This window comes from Neolamprologus multifasciatus, chromosome 23 (genome assembly GCF_963576455.1).
Source record: "Neolamprologus multifasciatus chromosome 23, fNeoMul1.2, whole genome shotgun sequence".
NCBI lineage: Eukaryota > Metazoa > Chordata > Actinopteri > Cichliformes > Cichlidae > Neolamprologus > Neolamprologus multifasciatus.
Window position 1 is genome coordinate 13,711,967 of NC_140460.1, and position 23,330 is coordinate 13,735,296.

The window sequence follows — 23,330 nt, forward strand, 5'->3', positions numbered from 1 at the left end:
AAGGCCCCCTTTCACCCTGAGCTTAAACCTATCAGGGAGCTTAAAACAACAACAAAGCCATATTACGTGAAAGCGCTGTATGTGAGCGCCGAGGGAGGCCGCACGTTGTTACCAAACTCGCATTGCACGCAGCAGTGTATAATGTAAAATTGGATAATCCATTAACCAAGCGGATTCTAGCCCAACTCACTAAGACCTAGAGCATACCCTTTGACCGCTCATGTATTATATCTGACATGTGAATGGTGCAAGTAAATGCAAATGTGGACCCACAGAGAAGCTTTCTTTTTATGTTATACGTGGAAGTCCCCTCCACCTCTTTCCAAATACTTGTAATAGCATTAAAGGCACTTTAGAGTCTGAACCTTGTTGCATTACTGCTCTTATTTCTGCAGATAAATGCTTTCCATTTAGTTAAGCCATGGCATTTTATTTTTAAATGTATATGTTTGTTGCTATATCGTTTTTCAGAATCCAATAAAGTTCAATCAGTATTATTACCAGACAAAATAAAGAATTACCATTGAGGTGATTTTTAAATATACAGCAAAGGTCACTTTCTAGATGCCATTTCTTCTTTCTTTCTTTTATTTATTTATTTTTTTAACTGTATTGTTGGACTAGAACTTCAAAGTGAGCTTGTTAAAATGTTTAAATTAGTGCTGTCAGCGTTAATCTTGTCAAAATGACGTTAACGCCATAACCGCATTAACGCGGCAAATCTCCGTTAGCAAGTTAGCGCAGATCGCCCCGCGCGTGGGGCTGCACGGCGTCAACGCGTTAGCTCGTCAACGCATTAGCACGGTTAGCTCGCCAATGCGTTAGCCTGGTTAGCTTGTCAACGCATTAGCGCGGTTAGCTCATTAGTGCTGTGCAGCCCCATGCACAGGGCTAATCTCAACAGTTGACAACCAGTCATCTATTCAGTCAGATGCTTTCAAGCTCTTTTACAAATTTCTCACATTTTTTTTTCTAGAAAACAATAATAAACAATTACATCTGTAAAACTTTTATGATTCTGCTAGGACAACAACACTCATTACGGGTTTGTCTAGCTTTAGCAGAGACTCACGTTTCCAATCTGTCAAAGCTGTGCTGTCAAAGCAAACATCCTTTTCAGCTGATAGAGCTTTGTTTGCTTCAAACAAACACCTCATATCTGCTGCAAATAGGGGAAAACCCTGTTTGCAACAGATATGGCCTGAAATCTAAGTACATCAGTTCCTGAAAAGAAGCTACCACGCTAACACGAATAAGCCCCAAATCACAAGTCGAAATCAGAAGATATATTTGCTTAATCCCAAAACATTACATACAAGTACCACAAAATGGCCTTGAGGGTAACGAATAGCCTGTCATGCCTCCGTTTTGCATACACAGCCTGTTTCTTGCAGATACAGAAAACTGAAGTCATGATATACGGGTGCATCGGGGACGAATGCGAGGTTACGTGAAGACTCAGTCCCAGGTGTGAGCCGGTGGAGTGGAGACAGTGGCTTCCAGTCAGGATAATGATTTGGGTCAGTAGGTAACTACGTTCCTGGACCACGGGGGACTTGTTGCCAATTAATCCTGCCAATGAGCCAAGTGGGCACGGGAGACTGATATATGCAGCTCTTTCAAGGAGTGATGGGGTAAAACTTCAACTGCTGACACCACAGTCAGAGTTAAAATGACACAGTAAGATTAGGAATTGTACCGAGCCTGATGTAATGGAAAACCACAACTCTTCCCAGTCAATTAAGCATTGTAAGCACTGCCTTAACTTCTCAAACACTGGCAGAGAGCACTGAAATCCACTCCAAACACAAAACTTTGAAACTTTAGGTTTTACCAACCACTTCCTCTCTTGCCTACAGTTCCTCCTCGACTTTAAATCAACCTCAAAAGAGAGGTTTATGCTATGGTATTTCCCCCAGTCTCATTGACTTTATGAGAACAAAAGGCAAATTCTGGGCAACAACAGACTTTTACACACAAACAAAAAATAAATGTTCCAAAATGTATGAGTCTGATTCTGGTTAAAGAAGTTTCAGGTCATTTACAGTGCTAATAATAAGCGTTTCAAATCGCTTGGTTTCACAGCATACAAAGGTAAAATCTGAATTCTTCGTCCTTTCATCATTCCAATCTGTTTTATGTTTTGGAGTTGAGATGTTCTGGCACTTCATTAACAGCCCCGTGTTTTGCCAACTGCATGCTTCAGTAATTTGATGGTCTTTAGAGGCCAGCATCTGTCACTGCGTGCCAAGCAAGTGTAAAGTGTCCCATTAGCCTCAAGCTTCTGTCTAATCTGAGATTAATCATTTAGTGGCATCTGATCCTAAATGATTGGGGCACCTCTCGTCCTTTACTGTGTGAAATATTTACTGTTATGACGATGGCTCCTCTCCACGAAAAATCTAATGAGGACTTTCACCTCAACTTGCTCAGAAACAAAAACTTGTTCTGTTGCGCTGAAATGTGCAGAAATTCTCCAACATTTTATGAATATTTTCTGAGCTGCAGGCCCTTGAAGTACAAAAGGAGAGGGCAGGGGGTTAAGATTTAACGCTCTTTAAATCATGTCATTCTTTCCAGCACGTTTTGAGCCTTCATCACTCCCTTTGGGAATCAAGATGAATCATATGAGTATCATGACCATCACTTATATATGTGAATAAGATTAATGACATCTGTCTATTATATAGGCACCAGTGTTTTTATGTTCCATTTTACCACCCTAAGCTACACTTGCTTAAAGTCTTATTATAAGACTAATAGAAACAGTTTTAATACAAAAGGTATCATGGCTAGAAAAAGAGTCTTGGGTAAAAAGATTTTTTTTATAAAGGAGACCTTTCAAAAGTGAGGGCCTTGATGCCTTGAAGTTTTCTCTAGTGAATTATCTGAAATCAGATCAAAGATCCAGGTTACCAGTGGCTGTTTCTGTTTCTCTACGTCACAGACATTAAACCGTTGCAGTTTATTCAAACTATGACATATTACATCATCCTGATGCTCAGAGCTGGTTATAGAAAAAAACCCTGTTCTGATCAAAAACAGATCTTAGCTTTAGATTGTGACACTTGGAGTGGGTGTAAAATTGATCTGGTTGCAGATTTAAACGGAGCGTAAATGTATTTTTCATCCCTGAAAATGTCGCAGGGATATCTCCTGTACTTGTGAAGTTATGAGGCTCAGACGTGCCAGAAAAAATACGAATTAAAGGCTGATGCTGACATCTGAAACTGGACTCAAGAAAACATTTTAGGCAAGAGGAAGTTCTGTGGGAACCCTTTCAGGAACTTCATAGTTTGATCAAAAAAAATGTTTTTTTGTTTTTTTTACTGGTTCATGCCTCCAAAAAAAAAGTCCCTGCTCCTCAGCGAGTCCCTTCTGTGTTCCAGAAACTGAGAACGTATAAACTAGTAGGAAAAATCAATAGAACAAAAGATGGGAATTTCAAAAACAAAGGGCAGCAAGAGCACGAGAGGGAGTGGTCTGACATTGTTTTGTTCTACTCAAGCAGAAAACAGTGCCTTTAAAAAAAAAACAAAAAAAAAACAAGTAGTTTCAATAAATCATTTTAGAGATGGGCCTCCCTTCTTTCCTTTCAGCTCGCCCTGATGGGTCAAATTATGGAGTTTTCTGTATTTATAAGCCCTAAATTGCTTCTTTTTTTTCTTCCTTTTTCTTCTCTTTCAAATGTTATTTTGTAAATGATCAATTAAAAGTACCAAAATATATTGAGCTTCTTTTTTATGGTAATATTTACCTCTGAAAAAGGAAGATCCTGTCAAAGATGGCAGTTGGCCCAACATAGAATTGATGACATTTCTGAGTCAACCTGGATCAGTATGAAGAGATTTTAGGATAGAATCGTTTACCAGTAAAACTGGACTTGTTTAAGTTGGAATAAATATCCGATTTAAATAAGGACACATCATGGTGATGTTCTAAATATCAAGCTAATCTGGATGCAGTTTTCCTCCTGCATGGTGTGCAGTGAATTTTCAGTTTAGGTAGAGGTATGCACACACTGACCGCAAACTAAATCTAACAAATTGTGGAAAATCCAAACTTGAACTTAAGAGAACACAATTCATGGCCACAGGCCTCGGGAGCCGAGAGTTCACTGGCAGCGTACGGAGGGAAAGTCTGAGCTCTACAACAAAACCGAAACACAGTAAATTTAAGCAAAAGTTAGAGACTCGATTATTATGAAATATGTCGGCGTATGCCTGGCCCAGACAGGTCAACACAAATCTGACAACCTGCCAAACAAGAAGGTGGATCACAACATTAAGCGCAGGGTGCGGGCCTCTTTTTGCAATGGGAACGCAGACAATCAATGCAGGCAAAGTGTTGAGGAAAACCTACTTCAAAGTGCCAAAGACCTTAAACTGAGGTGATGATTGGTGTTCAAACATGATAAAGGCCACCAGCATGCTGCCAAATCAACAATAAAATGAGGGGCGCGGCCAAAGCTTTGACTTGTCCTGAAAAATAATGCATCGGAGATTGTTTATTGACTCACTCTATCCAGCACGAGTGCGAGAGAAAGAAAATTCAGCCTCAGCTGCGAGGAAAACCACTAAATCAAGATGCCCAGCCACACACATTCTGACATATGAATAAAGATTTGCGTATTTTGATTTTCCTCAAAAAGCACACGTTCCAAAGCTTGACTAATTCCTGAATATGTCACGTCCATCATCTCTGATGCCACAGGAGAAAACAGGAGCCGCACCAAACACGTGTGAGTTTGATCTGCACTCTAAAGGTCTAAGCAGCACAGGAAAATGGCTGTAAAGAAAACATCATTAGTTACAGAGTAAACAGGAGTTCAACAGAAAAACAGAAAGCAATCAAACCCTAAAGTGATTCTCCTTAATAGGAAAGATAATCTCCTCCACTTTAGCTTGATTCTCCTCAGCTCAGCTGGTTCCTCAGTGAAATTGCTCCTGTTAATCATGCCTTAATTTGTTGACGAGATTCATTTGGAAGACTTGACTTTAGAGAAAGAGAATCTCCTCCAATCTGGGTGTGCCAGCATCTTGAAATTAAGGATACGCAAAGAAGAGCGAGACCAGATTAAGTCATTTTAAGAGTATTAGAGATGCCCCTAAAGACTGATGTAACACCGTGATCGGCGCGTGTCACTGCTTATTAAACCAGCAAAACTGATCAGCCATCTCATTCTTCTTAATAGGAATACTGAAGAAACTTCTGTTTGTCCCTCTTTACAGCACCCATGTAAGAGTTTTAGCTTGTTTATAATAAAAACATCATAAAAACCCCTAACGCTCACTCCCTGCTGGCTCACAATCCAAAAAAACCCAGAGCTGGAGCTCAATATTTATTTAAGATAATTATAAATCTGGTTGAGGTTTTTTCTGATTAAATTTTAGAGCTTCCCTCAAGGAGGTTTCGTCCTTCCCCCAAAGGAAAATCTGGGGAAAAAATACATTTATATTGGTTAAATAGTCAGAAATTCCACTAAAATATAGAAACTTTTGCTTAGCAAGATAACACAGACTTAACATTTTCTTAAATTTCTTAAAAAAGACCCTATAAATATTGATGCCACTTTACAACTATCATTAAAATAAATAACACTTCATAAGGTTCCTGCAATAGAAGCACATTTGAGCTTTAAGACAACCAGTCTGCTTTTCAGTTACTTAAAATTTCAAGTTAACAATTATCAGAATTATTACATTAGAAAATAATTGGATTCTCACTGTATGCATAATGCTTGCCCTCACTGAGCAGCCCTACTAAATATCTGTCACCAGATATCTCAGGACACCCTAAAAGGTCACGTGTTTGACCCCCATGGCTCAGAGAAGTTTTTCCCACAAAGGCAGAAGCTACTTAACACTAAACGGTGTAAATAATCATTTCAAACATATTTTCAGTGGCATGTAATAAAACACAAATTAAAAGGAAACATTTACGCAGGCAGTTTATCTCTCAGGTTAAAAGGCTTACAGAGTCCCAGTGTAATTTAGAGATAGAAGTAATTAGATAATCAGACCACACCATCACTAAAATCAGCAGCCTGAGCCCTCGCAGCAAAGTAAAATCATTTACCTCTTGCTCGACTTGTGAAGTGGGAAAAAACTACCAGGCAGCTGCCATTAAGTGTTTGAAGTGTGAAAGTAAGAGCCAGGAGGGAGGTCAGACCTGTTAAGGTGTAGCTATCAGTAAGAGTGGCTGTTTGCAAAACCAGAATTCTTCAATGACCTGAGCTGCCCTTCACTCACTCACACTCAACCACAGGACAGCTACAGGAAAACATACTGGGCTATTTAAAAAGTTCTGCCCTAAAAATGTGTGTTCGGTTTGGTCAGACATAACACTTTTTTTTGCATTTTTCACCTTCATCTCTAACTTTCTGGCATAACTGAGACATCTGCGTACAAAGTCAGTCTTGCAGTAAGAAAAATGTGTCACCGGAGCGCTGCGCTCATCTGAACTTTTTAAACATTTTCCGAAAATATCTGGTGAGCCAGAGAAACAATCCAAATCGATCCCCTCACCTTTTCATATTATGATAATAACGATAAAGGTTTCCCAAAAGCAGCCGCATTATATGCAAAGAAAATACGTGTGTGAAACTGCTACTTAAGCTCCTTTTAAGTGATTAGATTATAAATTAAGCACATAATGATACTCACAGTTTCTCTTTAGATCACTGAGGCACACAAACTGCTAGCTTCACTAAATAGCAGTGACTTGGAAAACTCCTCTCACCCCCAGAAAGCCTTGTGCAGCTGAAATGACTCACATCCCCTCATCCAACCTCTGTCAACCATCATGAGGAGGTAAACACTTCCAAATATGGAGAAAATATGAAGACGGTATTGGAGGGCAATATCAGTTTGGTTTGCTTTTAGCTTGGAATGCCATACTCTGTGAGCCAGAGTCACTCCACGGAGCCAGTTCTGCGGTGCATACCTTTCACTTGGAATAATAATGATGATTGTAGAGACTTTTTACATTGTTTTGGGTTGAGTCTGACCTAAGATGGGTGACAGTGTGAGCTTGCTCTTATATTTAAGAGAATATCGCTTAAAAAAGGAAAGAAAGAAAAGAAAAAGTGAGCGGCCTCAAAAGTACAGGAATGTCCAAGAAATGCAAAATAAAGTGAATATCAATATAATTCACTCCCTATTAACCAGGAAAGCAGGGCCAGATTAGCAGGTAAAAACAGCCCACGTGCTGTGAGGAGCGGTCTTGTCGCACAGATTGTCTTCAAGTGATTAAGAGGGTGTAATTAAAGTCTGATTACGCCCCACGAGTGCCATAGGTCAGCCGCTAAACAGCCGGTAGGAGAGAACATTACAACGCCCTGCATTGACTGGAAGTGTATTGAGGAGCAACTTGGCTTGAGAGTGCTCATTTCCTGAAACAGCTCAGCCCACTTCATTCAAATCCCACAGGAGAAGACCATTCACTGACACTTCAAGATACAGTCATTTTCCGTTTTTGGTTCCCTCATTTCTAATGCGGGGAATCGTTTTCTGTAACAAACTTCATAGAAATCTGACTCAAAGTCAGTCTGAACAGTTAAATGAGAAGTCAAAGCTTTCCCCCTGACTCTAATGTAAACACAGAAGAGCCTTAAAAACTTCACGACTCATTTATGCAAAGACGTAAAGGCGCTTATAAGCCAGTCTGATGCAACTTCAGTCTTTGCACAGAACTTGAAAGCATCAGGTGGCAGCACGGAGGCGCACCCAAGCTTTCCAAAACAAATCATTAAGTAATACTTGATGATAAATCTCAAAGCAAAAATCAGCTGCCTGTCTAGTGACTGTCCCTCCTGGACTTTAGATGGTAATCCCGATTCTGCTTTGCAGCCTTGTGAGATTGACACGTTGGAGCTCCACCTGACACAGGTGTTGGTTAAAATGACCCTGCAATTCACAGAGGACAGAGAAGACTCCTACAACCAGCATTTGGCCATGACAGTCCGATTTTTTCTTGATTTTGGCTTCTAATGATCATGCAAACAAAATAAAAAGAAAACAATCACTTTTTTTTACATTCATTTTGATTATGAAGTTCACCACTTTCCTTTACTGGGGTGTGTTTTCCACCCACATAAAACACCCAAAGTCACTTGCTGTTTAGTTCAGCTCAATCCAAGACAATTATAAGACACGCTTCAGTCAACAAGATCTATCTGAAGGATGAAAAGTTCACAAGGCCACCTGCAGCGCTTACTGGTTTGAAGAAGTTCATCAGCTCTCTGTGCTTGTGTACAGGTCCATTAAACACCTCAGACCGCTGCCACTTGGGGGGAGGGGAGGGGGTCCCATCTGAACCCACAGACATCACATGGAAGACTGGCTGCAAGCAGTGGTTTACCTTGTAAGATATGCTTTATGGTCAAAATTATTCCCCAAGTCTGTGCTGGATGAACCTAATGAACCTAAAGGTGTGTCCACCATATCTGCTATCGTCTTTCAAGATCAAGAATCAAGATTTTTAGAAAGCTTACCCTGACCTCGAGGTCGAGGTCTCTGAGATTTTTGGTAGATGCATCTATGGTATCAATCTGAAGCTCCTACATCATTTTCCAGTTATTGGAATCACAAGACTTTTCGAAAAGTTGATCTCTGTCCTCTAACCTTTGTCCTTAATATTGAGGTCTTGGAGAATCAAACTCATCTGAGATTTTTGGTAGATATCATACCATGGCATCTTCATTTAAAAAGCTCTTTAAAACACCCATAGCCGACACAAAGTGCTGTACATTGGAACTAATAATAAATAATAGGAATCATTTAAAAAGTATATCCCTGTGATATCAGTTTGAACCTCCTACATTGCTTTATTCTTGAGTTATCACAAACTTAGGTGTCCACGCTGCCTGCCTGTACACTCACCCAGCAAAAAAACGACATCAGTCTTTTAAGGCTGAGGGGTAAAAACTTTCTGGACTGAAAGAAATCAACTGCCTGGTAGGTTGAAGCATGAGACAGGAATTGCCAGAGCCAGTTGGTTAGCAGGAACTGAAATTTCAACATAACATAAGGGCGAGTAAATTATTGGTGGCATCACCCTACCAAAGTAATGCGTATCAAAACATATTTGGGCGACTGCTGAAACACAACAGTGACCTGCTAGGGTAAAGTCTGCGTGGGAAACACTGAACTTCTTCAGACTGGATTCAATCTTCTGCCTATGAAACAGTGTGAGGGGAAAGAATGAAGCCATTTGGTCTCCTTTATCACTGACAGACTCACAATCAAGCAAGGTAATAGTAGGGTCAAAGGTCAAATTTCACATAATGTTTAGATGCAAACTATGATGACATATTTAGAATCTCTAATATATCAGTAAGTGTTGCCAAAACAAACAAAGACAGGACAATTTTTAAGCATACTTTTAATAATAAAAGACTTTCTGAAAATTTGACCTTATTTGAACTGCAAAAGTACAAAAAACATGATATTTAGATTTCCTATACACCATACCCAATATGACTTTATTCTATCAATGGCAGTAAGAGATATAGTTTTAAATAGCATTACTATAACTTTGACCTTTAGATCATTTACCTTCAAAGAAAGGTAAGAGGTCAAATCTGACATTATATTTTAAGTCATTTATATTGTACTTGATACCACAAATGTCCATTTCCAACCGATAAATCAATAAGTTAACCTTGACCACCTTTGGTGGATGCAAGCCAAGTTTGGATGGATTGTTAACATGACCCCACTCTACACCCTCACAAAGTTGATAATATTTCATTCAAAACTTTTTGAGCTATTGTGTTTAAAAATATAGAAATGCTACCAAAAACATAGCCTCCTTTGTGGAGGTAATTAAGATGATTCCAAGCATTCTTTTTTATTCGTAATGCCTACATTACCCACAATGCACATCCACTACCAAAACAAGTTGGAGATTGCGATGTATTTTGGAAGTGGCAGCTAATATGTTAAGTTTTTTTCTTGCATTTGCACGACTCACTTGTCTCCACACTAAGGCTTGCTGATAAGTGCCATTACACCTGATGTACAAAAGCTCACGAAGATAATAGAGCAATAACAAGTTCATAGGAATCCTCACTGGAAGGAACACAATGATTAACAAGTAACTCCTCGTACTGTTTAACACTGAGTCCATCATAAAAGCTTCATTGTGGGCATGCTGCTTTTATGGTAGAACATGAAGTCCCTACATTTCTACAGTGTGGAAATTAGTACACTTAACCTTCCAACCAAGCTCTAGAACCACGTGACAGAAAACACAGCAACATGTAAAAAGGTAAAACACAGCAAAGCAAAAAAGCTCTCTTACTTTTTCTCCACTTTGACGTCGCTGTAGTGTTTCTGGAAGACGATGAAAGCCGTACGTTGAAGTCTGTTGACACTGAGAAATAAAAAAAAAAACCTCAGTGTTACTCAAATGGATTACACAACTTTAATTGTGCTATGCAGGACCCACACTGGCATGGTAAGTAGGTCCTGACATCTCACACACATTTTCTTTTCCATGACTGTGTTGTTCATCAGCAGAAAGATGAACTTTGGGCAGGCTTCCTATAAATCGTGCATGAACCTAAGCGCTGGTTGTCCATTTAAATTTGAGTCTGTCAGGCACCTGTCACCCCTCTGGGAGCAATACTTCATAGCAAAGATGTAGAGCGGGAACAACAATGCTGACAAGTGACACCGCAGAAAATATTTTACCACAGCACAACAATTATTTAGCAGAGAGAACTAACAGACTAAAATTTAATATAAATGCATTCCTGACAGGTGAAGGACCAATTTGTTTGCACTGGCCATCATGTGTTCAAGTCAAAGCATCTCATTACTTTGTAGGGATTAGGCGTCAAATTTAAGACACTACATACTCCAGCAGACAGGTTCAATGAGCTTGGCTGATCTGACTTCCATCTGATGGTACCAAACCAGTAAAAATGTTGAATGTCCAATTTATCCAGCCAACATTGGAGCAAAACTTAAAAAAAAAAGAGAGGCTAAAACCTAATTCTGAATTGAAAGATAAAAGGGTGAAAACATTGTGATAATATTTTAGTCCCTCCAAAACAGTCATAGTGTTCTAGTAGTGTCATAGTCATAGTCTTGCAACTAAAGACGGGCTGTGACACATTTTTTAAGCTTTCGTCATGAGAAACTTCCAGAAGCCAGGTTTATTGCAGTGTAACTAAGGGAGGGTTCAGAGTCACCTCATCTAGCCCTAACTACGTGCTGCACCAAAAAGGAAAGTTTTAAAGCGAAACTTTTAAAGTAGAGAAGGTTTCTGGTTTCCGCAATCCATATCATGCTTTTTATCAGATGAGTTACTTAAACTATATTATCTACTGATAATGTCAGCTTGTTGGCTCCATAATTATGGGATCTGGTTGTGTAACTGTGAAAGAGTTACTGACAAACAAGATCTGCATGGTGCACTGGTGAGGCATCACAGACGTATTTGGAAAGTTAAAACAGCACAGAGATCTGATCCATCACATTTATCAAATCTTTTAAATCTGGAGGTCATACCATCGTATGCTAACTCAAAATGTTTCTGTAGGTACTTTTAATATATACAGTATTTGACTTTTGATATGTATTTGTGTATGTATGATATGTAAGTGCTCCAGGGCAAAGGTTTCCAGGGTTTTCTGAAGGTCTTCAACATTTTTTTGTTTTACTAATTTTCAGATGAATGATTTTTTTGGTTGTTTGTTTATTAAGCTACTTAACATTGATCTATGAATCATTCAAGGATAAGAACGGCACCAAACTAAATGGATGGACTGCTGTTGGGTCTATACATAAAAGCAAAGAACCACTTTTAAATCGTATTTTTGGGGACTTTGTTACTGGAAGCCTGTGGCAAAAAAAACAAAAACAAAAAACATACAAAAAAAAAAAAACACCATTTGCTCCTATTTCTTTTGCAGAATCCATGAAAAATGCCAAAGAGTTGGCATTTTTCATACATTTGCCATACAAACGGATGGAAATAAAATTGTATTTTGCACCAACAAGGTGATTCCTAAATAGCGATTACCTTAAATCTTGGCACATCTTGGAATGGGGTGCAGCTATCTATAAAACACGGTAGAGGCTCTGTCATGTTTTGGGGCTCCATTTCAGCCAGTGATGTTGTACTTGTCATAGAAAAGTAAAGTTTTGATCCACTATTTTCTAAGATTGGTAACAGCTTCATTTTTTAGCATTACTATGATCCAAAACGCTCTGCCAATGCAATAAAATCACACCTGAATAGAAAAACACACAATGGAACACTATCAGTCACGGACTGGCTTCCCTAGAGCCTGGACCTCAACATTATTGAAACAGTGTGGGAGGGAGAAACATCCATCTACGAAGCCTGGAGAACTATTCCTGAATACTACTTAAAGAAACAACAGGAAAGCTTTCCTAAAAGCTTTCAGGCTGTGTTGAAGAATAAAGGTGGTCACACCAAATACTGACTTTCAAGCTTGTTGGAACTGTAAAAACTCTGTTTTTGACCCATTTTCCTAGAAAAAGAAAAAAACTATCAATGGTGATTTTTTTACAGTACTGGTCAGAAGAACTGCATCAAAAAAGCCCATCTCTACATTTTGATATATGAGTAGTTTAAACAACACCTGTTTGAATAAAACCTTCAAATAGTTTCATTGCTTTAAAAAAAAAAAGTCCTCAATAATGTATACGATTTTAAAGCTGTGAAGCAGCAAATCCAAATAACCAGAGTGACCCAGTTGAACTTGAGATTTTCTACAACTTTCCAAAGATGTTATTACATTAAACAGCAAACTGATGACTCGCGTCTCCATGAGATATAAAAATTCAACCTTTATGCTACTTTTTGTTTAAATGTTATGCTGAATGGACATTAGTTATATACCATAGACTGCATTATTAGTAGTAGCATTGTCTGGGTTCAAGTGTGTATTTCTATCTGAAATCAACACTAATAAAATTCATCAAACAGATACCGCAAGTACTTACAAAATAAAAATCCCCCCGAAATGGTTTTAGCTTTGAAGGAGCCCTGCAGCTGTAGGGGACGACCCCGAATTATCCTACAGGATTCTTTTGTATTAAATAAGAGTCAGATGGAAGTATTGGGAAAACCACCCTACTACATGTCACACCCCAAGCTGAGAAAACAGCAGAAGCCTTAAACAGGCACAGACATGTTATGCTATGCTGTGTAGGTTGCATCATAGGGCTGGTGGGGAACTGTGTTGTTATCGGTCCCAGGCGATCTTTGGTGTTCATTTAACATATTTGCATTCATTTTATTGTTTTTTGTGCAATAACAATAAACCCATTCGTCATCCTTTAAGGAAGTTTTTTATAGGCCCAACTTTAAATGATGAGTTTTGAGTTGATTAAGATCTGGATGCATTATTCAGAAATGTATGGAGTAGGGCTGGGCGATATATCGAGTTTTTAAAAAATATCGATATATTTTCATACGAGATATAAGATGTGACAATATCCTTTATATCGATATAGTCTATGTTACGTTATAATTATACTTGTGGAGCCACAAGTTTGCCTCTCTTTCGTCCACTTTTGTCTCTGCGCAACGTTACTCGGCCTCGCCTCTCCTTCACTGAACACAACTCCCCCTCCTCCCCCATAGCTTCACCTGCAGGCAGCGACAAGATGGACACGGCGTCAACGTGTTAGCGAGCTAACCACGCTAACGCCATGCAGCCCAGAGACGCTGCACAGCCTAAAATCCTTTCATTTTCACAAAAGTTGACAGCGCGCCTTATGTATGAATTCTGGTTGTGCTTACCTACCGCGAACCGATTTTAGGTGGTACACGGCGCTCAGCAATCTCTCAAAAAATGTTTTAGTACGACTTTGGTAAGCTACGGAGCTGCAGCGCTTGATGGATTGTCGGAGCATTACGGCTACCGAGGAGCCTCGCGGAGTGATACGTACTGTGCTTCAACGTAATATTACCGTATTGTGTGTATAAGGGTCATAAAGAGGATTTCAAACTCAAGGCTGTTAGTCACGCAGTAGAAGTTGGGAACAGAGCAGCTGTGAAATCTGTCTTTGTTACTATGCTCTGCGTCTTTTAGTTTACATTTTGACTGCACAATTATGAGCTTTTTGTTATGCACAAAAACAACATTGTTTTCTTTTATTTATGGAGCATGATTATTTAATAAATGCTGATAATTTATTTTTGAGTAATTTCTTCATGTAAATTATGCTGTATGTAAATAAAAATGCCTGTGTGACATCTGGGACACAGTGTGACTAAGAACTCTCTTTTTGTTCTTAACTTACGGCTTTAAAACAATATCGAGATATATATCTTATATCGCCACCCAGCTAAAAAATATCGAGATATGAATTTTAGGTCATATCGCCCAGCCCTAGTATGGAGTATGAAAAACTGGGAGTGTCTTCAGCCACTCAAGAAAACATCACTAACCCATTCAGATCCAAATGTTCTTCAGGATCTAGGGATGGGAATCAGGAATCTAGTAGTTCAGTTCCTTGGAATTGTTAGTCTAGCTGCCTGTTGATGCTTAGTGGTTCCAGTTGCACTTGTGCTACAATCCAATGATTTCAGTTCACAGGGCGTGGAGGAAATAGCACCGCAGTCTACAACGTTGATATGGACATAACTTTTTTTTACTGCACAAAAGAACAAGAGCGTGATAGTAAAGTGGAATACCTTACAAATGGCTTACGAATACCCCATGTCACGAAAAATTCAAGTTACGAAGGCACTGAACGGCAATATATTTCTGCCCGTGTCACAGCAAAATGCCCGTGTAACGAAATCCGCGGACTCTGATTGGCTGAGCCTACAATGCCTTCAGAATCATGTGACAACCCCTTGGCTTCTGTACTTGCACTTCGCTGTTCCACTTGAACGACGTATTGTTGTTCTAGTTAGCAATTAGCCTATAGCCTATCGTTCAGCATAGCCTCACTCAAAAGGCGAACTTACGAAAGACCCTTGGGAACGAATTAATTTTGTAAGTTGGGGTTCTGTAAAGTGGAAACTGAATAAAGGACAGGAACAGCTGCACTAAGCTGCTAACACAGTTTCAGCTTTTTGCACAGACAGCATGCTAATGCTAAGCTAGCCAGAGAACATACTAACGCTAGGCTAGCCAGACACCAATGCTAACACTAAGCTAGCCAAGAACCCAAAGTGAAAGCTGTCTTTGGACTGTGGAAGGAAGCCGGAGTACTGAGGAATACCCACACAGACACACGGAGAACATCCAAACTCCACAGAGAAAGGCTCTGGCCTGATGGTGCATTCGAACCCAGGATCACCTTGCCAAAGCTAACCGCCATTCATAACAACACTAATTGTAATTAACTATCTACAGCCTTAGAAGATCCTTGGTTTATCATAGCTTATAGAGGTAGTGTTTTCTAAAAGAGGTGCTGTGTGAGTATGAAAAACTGGTGCTGTTTCTTTCAGAGAAGGACATTCTCATTAAAATATGTCAAGAAACACAAACAGTGGAATAACTTGACTAAAACTACCAGGGGGGCCAAGGCTCAAAGGCAGCAGAGCCACTCATCTTTTAAGTTTAACATCATCAACGCTGTCAAACTTGTTCTTTTTAGCCAGAGATTTTAAAGACAGTTTCGTTTAATGTTGCCTGAGTAGAAAATGTGTCGGAGCGACGCAGATGCATTCAGTTTGATGACAGCTCTCCCAAGGGACCTTGGTGTTATTGATTTGAAATTCACATCCAAGTCAAAGTTTGAATTCAGTCTTTTAAAGAAGAAAGTGAGATTTATTTTTCATTCCAAGGCAGAACAATACCTACAGCCTGGACCAAGATTCTTGTTTCACTCACAAAGAGGAAGATGACGTCAGATCCATTTAGGTATAAAAGGGTTCAGTTTAGTCAACTTTCTGAGGAAATCTTGAAGCAAAATACGGAGGTATTGCCTCAGTACTGGTTACGTCAACAGACCAAACATTTTTAAACATATCTGCAAGGGAAAAGTCCATATCTCTGGCCACTATTTGCACAAGCACTCCTCTCTGGTTTACAGCCTGGCTTGTTGTACACTATTTATGTGCATGACTTATTATCTGACAACTGAATGTTGCTGCCCTGTCCAGTCACCGATACAAATATTAGTCGGGTAAATTAATTCTTCATATTTTATTGATGTATAACACCAGTTAACAACCGTTTTGGAGATGTTGCGTCACCTGTGACTATGCGAGTCTGAAATGCTTTCAAAAGGCTGTTAAACACACAATGTAAAAAGCAGAGACCCATACATTTACCATGAAACACTTACATACACTGCATCTGCATTTTAAAACCATCATCCTGTCAAACCATACAACATCAGAATTATAGAGACGTAGATGTGGGACTTAGCCTTTAAAGTTCCACTTTGTTGGTTTTTATGCACTGCAAAACTTCAATCTAGAAGGAATTGATGTGGGAATGCAAAGCAGATTTATTCATCCATTTTGTCCAGGTCATAACAGGAGTATATATCCCGCCCAAAGATGATCACAAAACAGACATGCAGCTGGAATGACAGGCAACAGTTTTAACTGGTGCTGCAACAGAAGATTGGGAATACAGGACTATAGAGAGGCAATCACACATGATCATAAAATGCTTTCATTTATGCTTTTAAGAAGAAAAAATTATGCAGTATTTTTATTCATTATGATCGATGCTGGACTTTTAACCTGCCTAGTTTGTGTCTGTGCAGCAGAAATGAGCCTTCCCTGGAGGATGTCTGGGCTCTCCCTTAGAGAAAGGGTGAGGATCTCAGTCTCTCAGAAGTGGTTCGGAGCAGAGCTGATATTCCTCCACATCAAATGGAGTCAGTTGAAGTGGCTCAGACAACTGACTAGATGCCTCCTGGACACCTCAGAGGTGAAATGTTTCAAAGATATCTTACAGGAAGGACACTCTGGAGCAGACCCAAGACAAACTGTGGAGATTATGTCAAAGTGTCAGTACCAGAGCCTACCACAGCCTAGAGGAGGTAGCTGCGAGACGGAGGTCTGGACATCTCTGTGTGGAGAGCTGCCTCTGTGACCCAGGACCAGGATATAAGCATTAGAAAACTGATCGATTGATACATTCAGTTCCAAACTGTAAAATAATTACACAAACGGCTAACAAACAGTCACTTGAGCTTCCCAGTCTCAATAAATATCTACACCAATGCCTGACTGTGTTGTTTACGAAAGACAAACTGTTTGTCTCTTCGAGTTAATTCATTCTCTTCCAGTTGATGGGAAAAATGGCGGCAGAAGCTGGAAACACGTAGCAGACGACAGTGGTGGCCAAAAGGCCAATCGCAGTGAATGCGGGCTGCACTGATACATGTGTATAAAAGTGCATACAAGGCTGGACTTCATAAATGTCTGCAGTTACAATGTGTCACCACCATAAAACCATAAATCCAACATAATCCCCATGGCAGACAGGCATAACATTGACTTTTGTACTATATTCCTTCATTTAAATAATGTAATAGATGAAAAAATGATGAATCATTGGGCCATGTCTTATCTCATAGTATCATACCCCCCCTCCCCCCTCAGTTAAGTGCTTCACTCTCAGACTGCAGGCTTACTGTGGGTCCTAGTATATTTAAAAGTAGAATGGGAGACAGACCTCTCATTTTCAGACCTCTCTTCTGTGGAACAGGCTTCCAGTTTGGATTTAGGACACAGAAACCTTCTGTACTTTAAAACTTTCCTTTTTGGTGCAGCACGTAGTTAGGGCTAGATGAGGTGACTCTGAACCCTCCCTTAGTTACACTGCAATAAACCTGGCTTCTGGAAGTTTCTCATGACGCACTGAGTGTTTCTTTACCACTCTCTCGCCACTTGGCATTTAATCACTTTAATCTCCAGCTCTCTGTCTTTTATCCTGTCCCCTTTGCCTTGCGCCCAGTCTTGTTATGACTGAGGTTTCTTCCTGTTAAAAGGGAGTTTTTCTTTCCCACTGCTGCCAAGTGCTTACTTACAGAGGGTTATCTCTCTACCAATGCAGAGTCTTTACCATACATTACTGAGCACCTAGTGGCAGCTGTTGTTGTGATTTGGTACTATAGAAATAAAACTGAACTGACAGTGGTGTATGGTTTAATGATAAAAAATCTTTATTTTCTTTCTTGTTTTTTTTTTTCCCTCGAGTGGCCCCCAACTAAGCTCAAAGTGCCCACTAGATGATCCACCCAGGATGGGTGATAGTGGGATGCATAGCCGTTATAAGGTGGTGGCGCTTATGCTAAAGCGAAAAAAAAAATGTGTCCACGCTCAAAAGTACCGTCACCTGACAGTACAGTCAAAATTGTCACTGACGTCATCAGCGACAACATAAAGGCTTCTTTCCAAAGTGGAGAACACAGATTCGCATTGATAGCTGTTGTTTTTTTTTTTTATTGTTTCGCCTTTAAAAAGTTTGACTCCCCTGCTGTGAAGGATACGTCTGTAGCAATAACGCCAACAAAGCACAGATGTGTTACTTTGTAACACACGCGGCTATGAAAAGTACTCGAACAACGTGGCGAATTCGAGGCAAACGAGTCCAACAAGCAGCAACGGTGACGATACAAATAACTATTTTTTAGTAAACGGAAGTTTCTGGGCGCTCTAAAGTAAAAAGCAGCGACATGTTTCCCTTCTGATGGAGGGCTCTGTGGGGGCTCTGGTGTCTTCCGCATTGCTCTGCAGTAAACCACTGTGCTAAATCTAGGAGCCCCGCAGAGACGCCCCGAGTCTCGTTTAGCCAAATGAGCCGCTTCACAGTGTTTGAACGTGTTTTCTGTGCATGACTGAGTCCAGCTCGGCACCAGCTAGCGACAAGTTAGCTCTGTTAGTTTCCCCGTGTCACAGTCCTACCGGCCCGGGCTCTGGTACCGAGTCCACGCCCTCACTGTGAACCCGTCCGAGCTGCAGTAAAATCCACATTACATCCCAACAAGGCCGAACAAAGTGAGCACGAATTGCTCCAGAGCCGGGTTCTTAACAGCAACACGTCAAACTGCACCGGAAACCGCCCGTATGTTTGAAAAGGTGCGACGTATAGTTTCACTTACCTCGCTTTCTAGGAAACCTAACACAGGGGCTGAAATCCCACCAAAAAAAGTGAAAACTACTTGATCCAAATTCTGGGAGAGTTGTAGGCAGTGACGTCACGCTGAAATTCCAGCTCGTCTGAGTCAGTTCAGAGGTTTGCCCATGTAAGGCAGCAGGCCAAAACAGCACGGCCCTCAGTGCGCACACATCTCCGGTCTGTGCGCACAGCTGCACGCTGCAGTCAGGCAAAGGTCCACGCTGGAGGCTTTCTCCTCAAATAAACTGTCATCCTAATAAATACTGAAAAATTGAACGTACCGATACTTAGAACCCTTAAAATGTAAATGAAAGAAGAGTGTGCAGTGATTTGGTGTCAAACATGTGGCCTGGGGGCCAGAAGTGGCCCTCCAAATAAGGGTCTGGTTTAACTTGTGGTATTTGCTTGCATATTTCACTCTCTTTATTTCAGGTGTTGTTGTCATATTGCACAAACAACAACCTCTGCCTGTTAGTATCTGACATCACCAAAAACAGATAAATACAAAATGTTTAAAAAATAACACAAAACTTTGTCAAGATCATCTTCAGCCAACAATACAAAATATGGGACAGCCTAGATTCTATCCCAGGTTTTTTCATGGGCTGTGTCACTACAAAAGAAACATGGGGGCCAGAACCAGCACTCCAAATGCTTTCCAGTCCAGCCCACGGGATTCTTTTGCAAAGTGTGAGATGATTACTTAACCTGTCACAGGTAATCACATAAGTTAGACATTAGATGTGACAGGAGGTACAAGCCAGAGGTCCAAACAAATGTGTAAGTTTGGAACACCTGTGATCTTCTGGGTCATTATTATTTTTGAAGCAATGGGATTTTAAGAAGACATAGCATTAGCTAAAGTTACCTTTTAATTTTTTCTCTCCACCCTTTGATGTTTTTCGATACTTCAACGCTCATGTATACGCTGTACATAAAAGATGGGCTTGGCTATTGTTAGTACTTTGGCCACCTTTATGTTATTCTTGTTTCTATTTATTTGTTTTGGAAACACAAATGAGCATATTTGGATGACAGGATGGAGTGCAAAGTTATCAACTAATGCTAACTAGCTTCATCATTAAGTATCATTCATAAGCTGTGTGGATGCAATACAGATACACACAGATACCTGCTAATTAGTGCAAATTAAGAAACCTATAAAGTCACAATATTTTTCTATTAAAAATGCTCCAAAAGGCACTAACAGCAGTTCAGTTTGGTCACTCCATTTACAGGATCTAAGGCCTAGTCAGCGTCTTCTACATGCACACCTGTCAGTCAAAGTGGCTATTCTCATAACTGTAGATTCTAGATGGATGAGTTATATAAAATTCATAGTTTTTATGAAGGAGGAAATTATCCATGGAGACCAAAGGTGTGTTTTTTTTTGTATCAGGCAGTAAACATAGTAAACATGTTTATTTCTGCTGTAAAGTTAGACATTTTAACATGGGAGCTGACTTAAAGCTGGACCCTGAGGTTGTTTCTTGGTTTAACCAGGCAGGAAGTGAAACTTTCTCAACTAAGAATGTGTTTTGTATGAGTGTCATTTGGTAGAGCTACTGTGACTTGTGATACATATCTGTCAGTGTAACTGCATTTTTATTTATTTTTTTCTAAGATATACTTCTTTGTATTGTAAAGAACTAAATTTAGACACAAAATAAACACAGTACATAGATCTGATATGATCTATATATCATATGTGAAATGTGTGTGTTTTTTTAGTATATAAGCTCATCATGACTTATAAAGTCATGGAAGAATGGAAGAACATGGAAGAAGAAGAGTGGAAGAATTCAGCAATCGCAAAGATGCAAAAAGATATTCAACTTTCACGGGAAACAGCAAGGATTTAAAGCATTTTTCATACAAGTAATTTTTAAACTCCATAAAAATTAAAGTAAAGTAAATTAATGTAACCATATATAATGCTTTAAAACATGTAGTCGCCCAGATGCATCTACATGGCTGCCAAATAGCGTGACTAGTTTCTGGAACTTTGGACAGGGCCAACAAAAGGCTGAAAAGATTGTGTAACATACCAAGTAGAACATCTCATAACTAGTAAAGTTAATTAGTAACGTGAATAGATATTTAAAAAAAAAAAAGATATATCATCCCATAGATATTAAGGCTTGGCTTTTAGAAGAAAGGATACGTGCAGTTTCACCATTCTGTCAATGGCTGCTTGGGAAAGCAGTTCAGATATGTAGTAATTACACTTCTCAAATATAGAACTACAAATTCCCATGATATATTATGTCTTTATAAGATTCACAGCATCCATATGAGGCAAAGCAAACAGGATTTTGACAGGAAATCACCACATTTACTCAGACACATTTCTGATAACTCGCAGTGAACGTCGCTGCTGTGCAGATGTCATTTAAATGCTACCATGCAAAAGAAAAATAGAGACCCTCAGGCTCAGCAACGCTGCTGCCTTCTGTGGTCATTTAAGATGGACTGAGACGGAGAACTACACCCCCCAAAAAAGAAAAAAAGAGTTTTAAAATAAATAAATTTATCAAGGAATGGGTTTGCCACCAGCACACAGTGAGCATCCACGGTGATAAGAAGGTGCATTAGTAAACACGCACATCTGTGAGGGCACCATCAGTGCTGAACGATACACACAGGTTTTAGTGCAACATATGAGGCCATTCAGAAAACGTACTTTACTGGAAGTCTTTGCTTATTTCAGCGAGATGGTGGCAAACCATATTTTACTCTTATTACAACATAACATGGGTCAGTTTATTTATATTGCATATTTAACACAATAGGCGCTGATCAAAAACAAAACACACACAAAAATGACCGAAATTCATTAATTAAGTTAAAAGACAAATAAAATAAACTGGTCTGCCTGCAGTCGAGACACATCCCTCACTCACACTCCATCCATCCATTCTGTACCACTTATCCTTAACCCGATCACAGGGGGTCTAGCTTAATAATTTACATTCTTTTCACTAGCTGGGCCCACGTCCTCATTTTAGGTTTGACAGCGTTTTAGTAGGTAAAGGTGAATGCTTGGACATGAATTGAGCTGCGGTTTGGGGAAGGCCTCGAAGAGGACTGGCAACAGCTCCCGGGCCTGGCAGATCCCCATGTACTAAATAGGAGTGAAGAAGTTAAAGAATTGAGAACAAGGAGTGAGGGAGGGTGGGGCACGTAAACGAAAATGAACAGTTTGCAGAGCTGGGGGGAACCTATATAGATGACAACCGGAAGGAGTGTGTTTGGAGGCGTGGTCCCGCTCCCGAAATTCCGATACATAATCTCCAATTATTTGACTTTTACATGATGTTGTGCATATTTATGGCATATATGTTTCCCATATTCTTCCCATGTCTGAAATACAATCTAGTTTAAACAGCCATGCAATAAACTGTGCAGCACTGTGTCCAGCTGGTCTTAACAGGGGACTTTCTGCTTGTCTCACAAGCCGTAACTTACAAAAGGTTTTGTTAAGGTACCTGCTAAAGACTAGCGGACAAATGACTTTGCAAATTCAAGGTGCTGGTTAAAAAGGAAGGAGCTCAGCAAGTATCAGTCTTAACTTAGAGCATTCAACCAGTGAGGTGTGAATTGGTACATTTTATAATCTGAACAGATTCAAATTCAAACTCTGTGTGTTGCATGCTGCAGTGCTCGCATGTCCTGTCACGCACCGTCTGCCTTCTGGAACCACGAGAATGAGCCAGCGCTCGTTAGTTTCGGCGACTCTTTTCTTAACTATTAGAATAAATATTACTGATGTATGAAGAAATATTACTTACCACGTATCGACCAGTGACAGCAGAAGATTGAACCAGTGCGTTTTGGGTTGTAGTCTGCATATGTTAAAAAGGCCTCAGTGCTTGCTCTGATTGTGTCACACAGTGAGCAGTTTGAGTAATTGTTTCATAGCTACTTCATGACTTCTGTGTTCAGTCTGTCCAGACTGTTGTTTAGACAGTAGCGCACATGTGTTTTTGGCCACTGTCATATTGATACTAAGATATGAAGCATGTGACTAAAACCAGTTTACACTGACAGAAATAATTACCTGTAAATGTAAATACCTGTAAAAGCTCACACAAAGCTAATGAGTATAAATCCTACACAGTTTATGTTAATGTAGTTCAACAGTGGCATTAAAGATGGTTCTGTTTTTTTTTTTTTTTTTAAAAATCCCATTTTCATAGTGTCATTGTAATAACAGAATAGAATATATACTCAAACATATATTTGGGAT

At 39.7% G+C, this 23,330-nt stretch overlaps 1 protein-coding gene across 6 annotated transcripts in view; it reads right to left on the reverse strand.

Annotated features, from left to right (window-relative positions):
- The window catches only part of lpp (LIM domain containing preferred translocation partner in lipoma), a 207,297-nt gene extending 187,917 nt beyond the window's left edge, over window positions 1-19,380 (reverse strand). The window contains exons 1-2 of one of the 6 annotated variants that reach the window (XM_085152077.1): window positions 19,065-19,379; window positions 10,306-10,377 (exon numbers count right to left, since the gene is read on the reverse strand). The gene's annotated coding sequence lies outside the window, so the exon portion shown is untranslated. The other 5 variants (XM_085152074.1, XM_085152079.1, XM_085152076.1 and 2 more) reach the window with 5 other exon arrangements.
- Window positions 19,381-23,330: the final 3,950 nt, after the last annotated feature.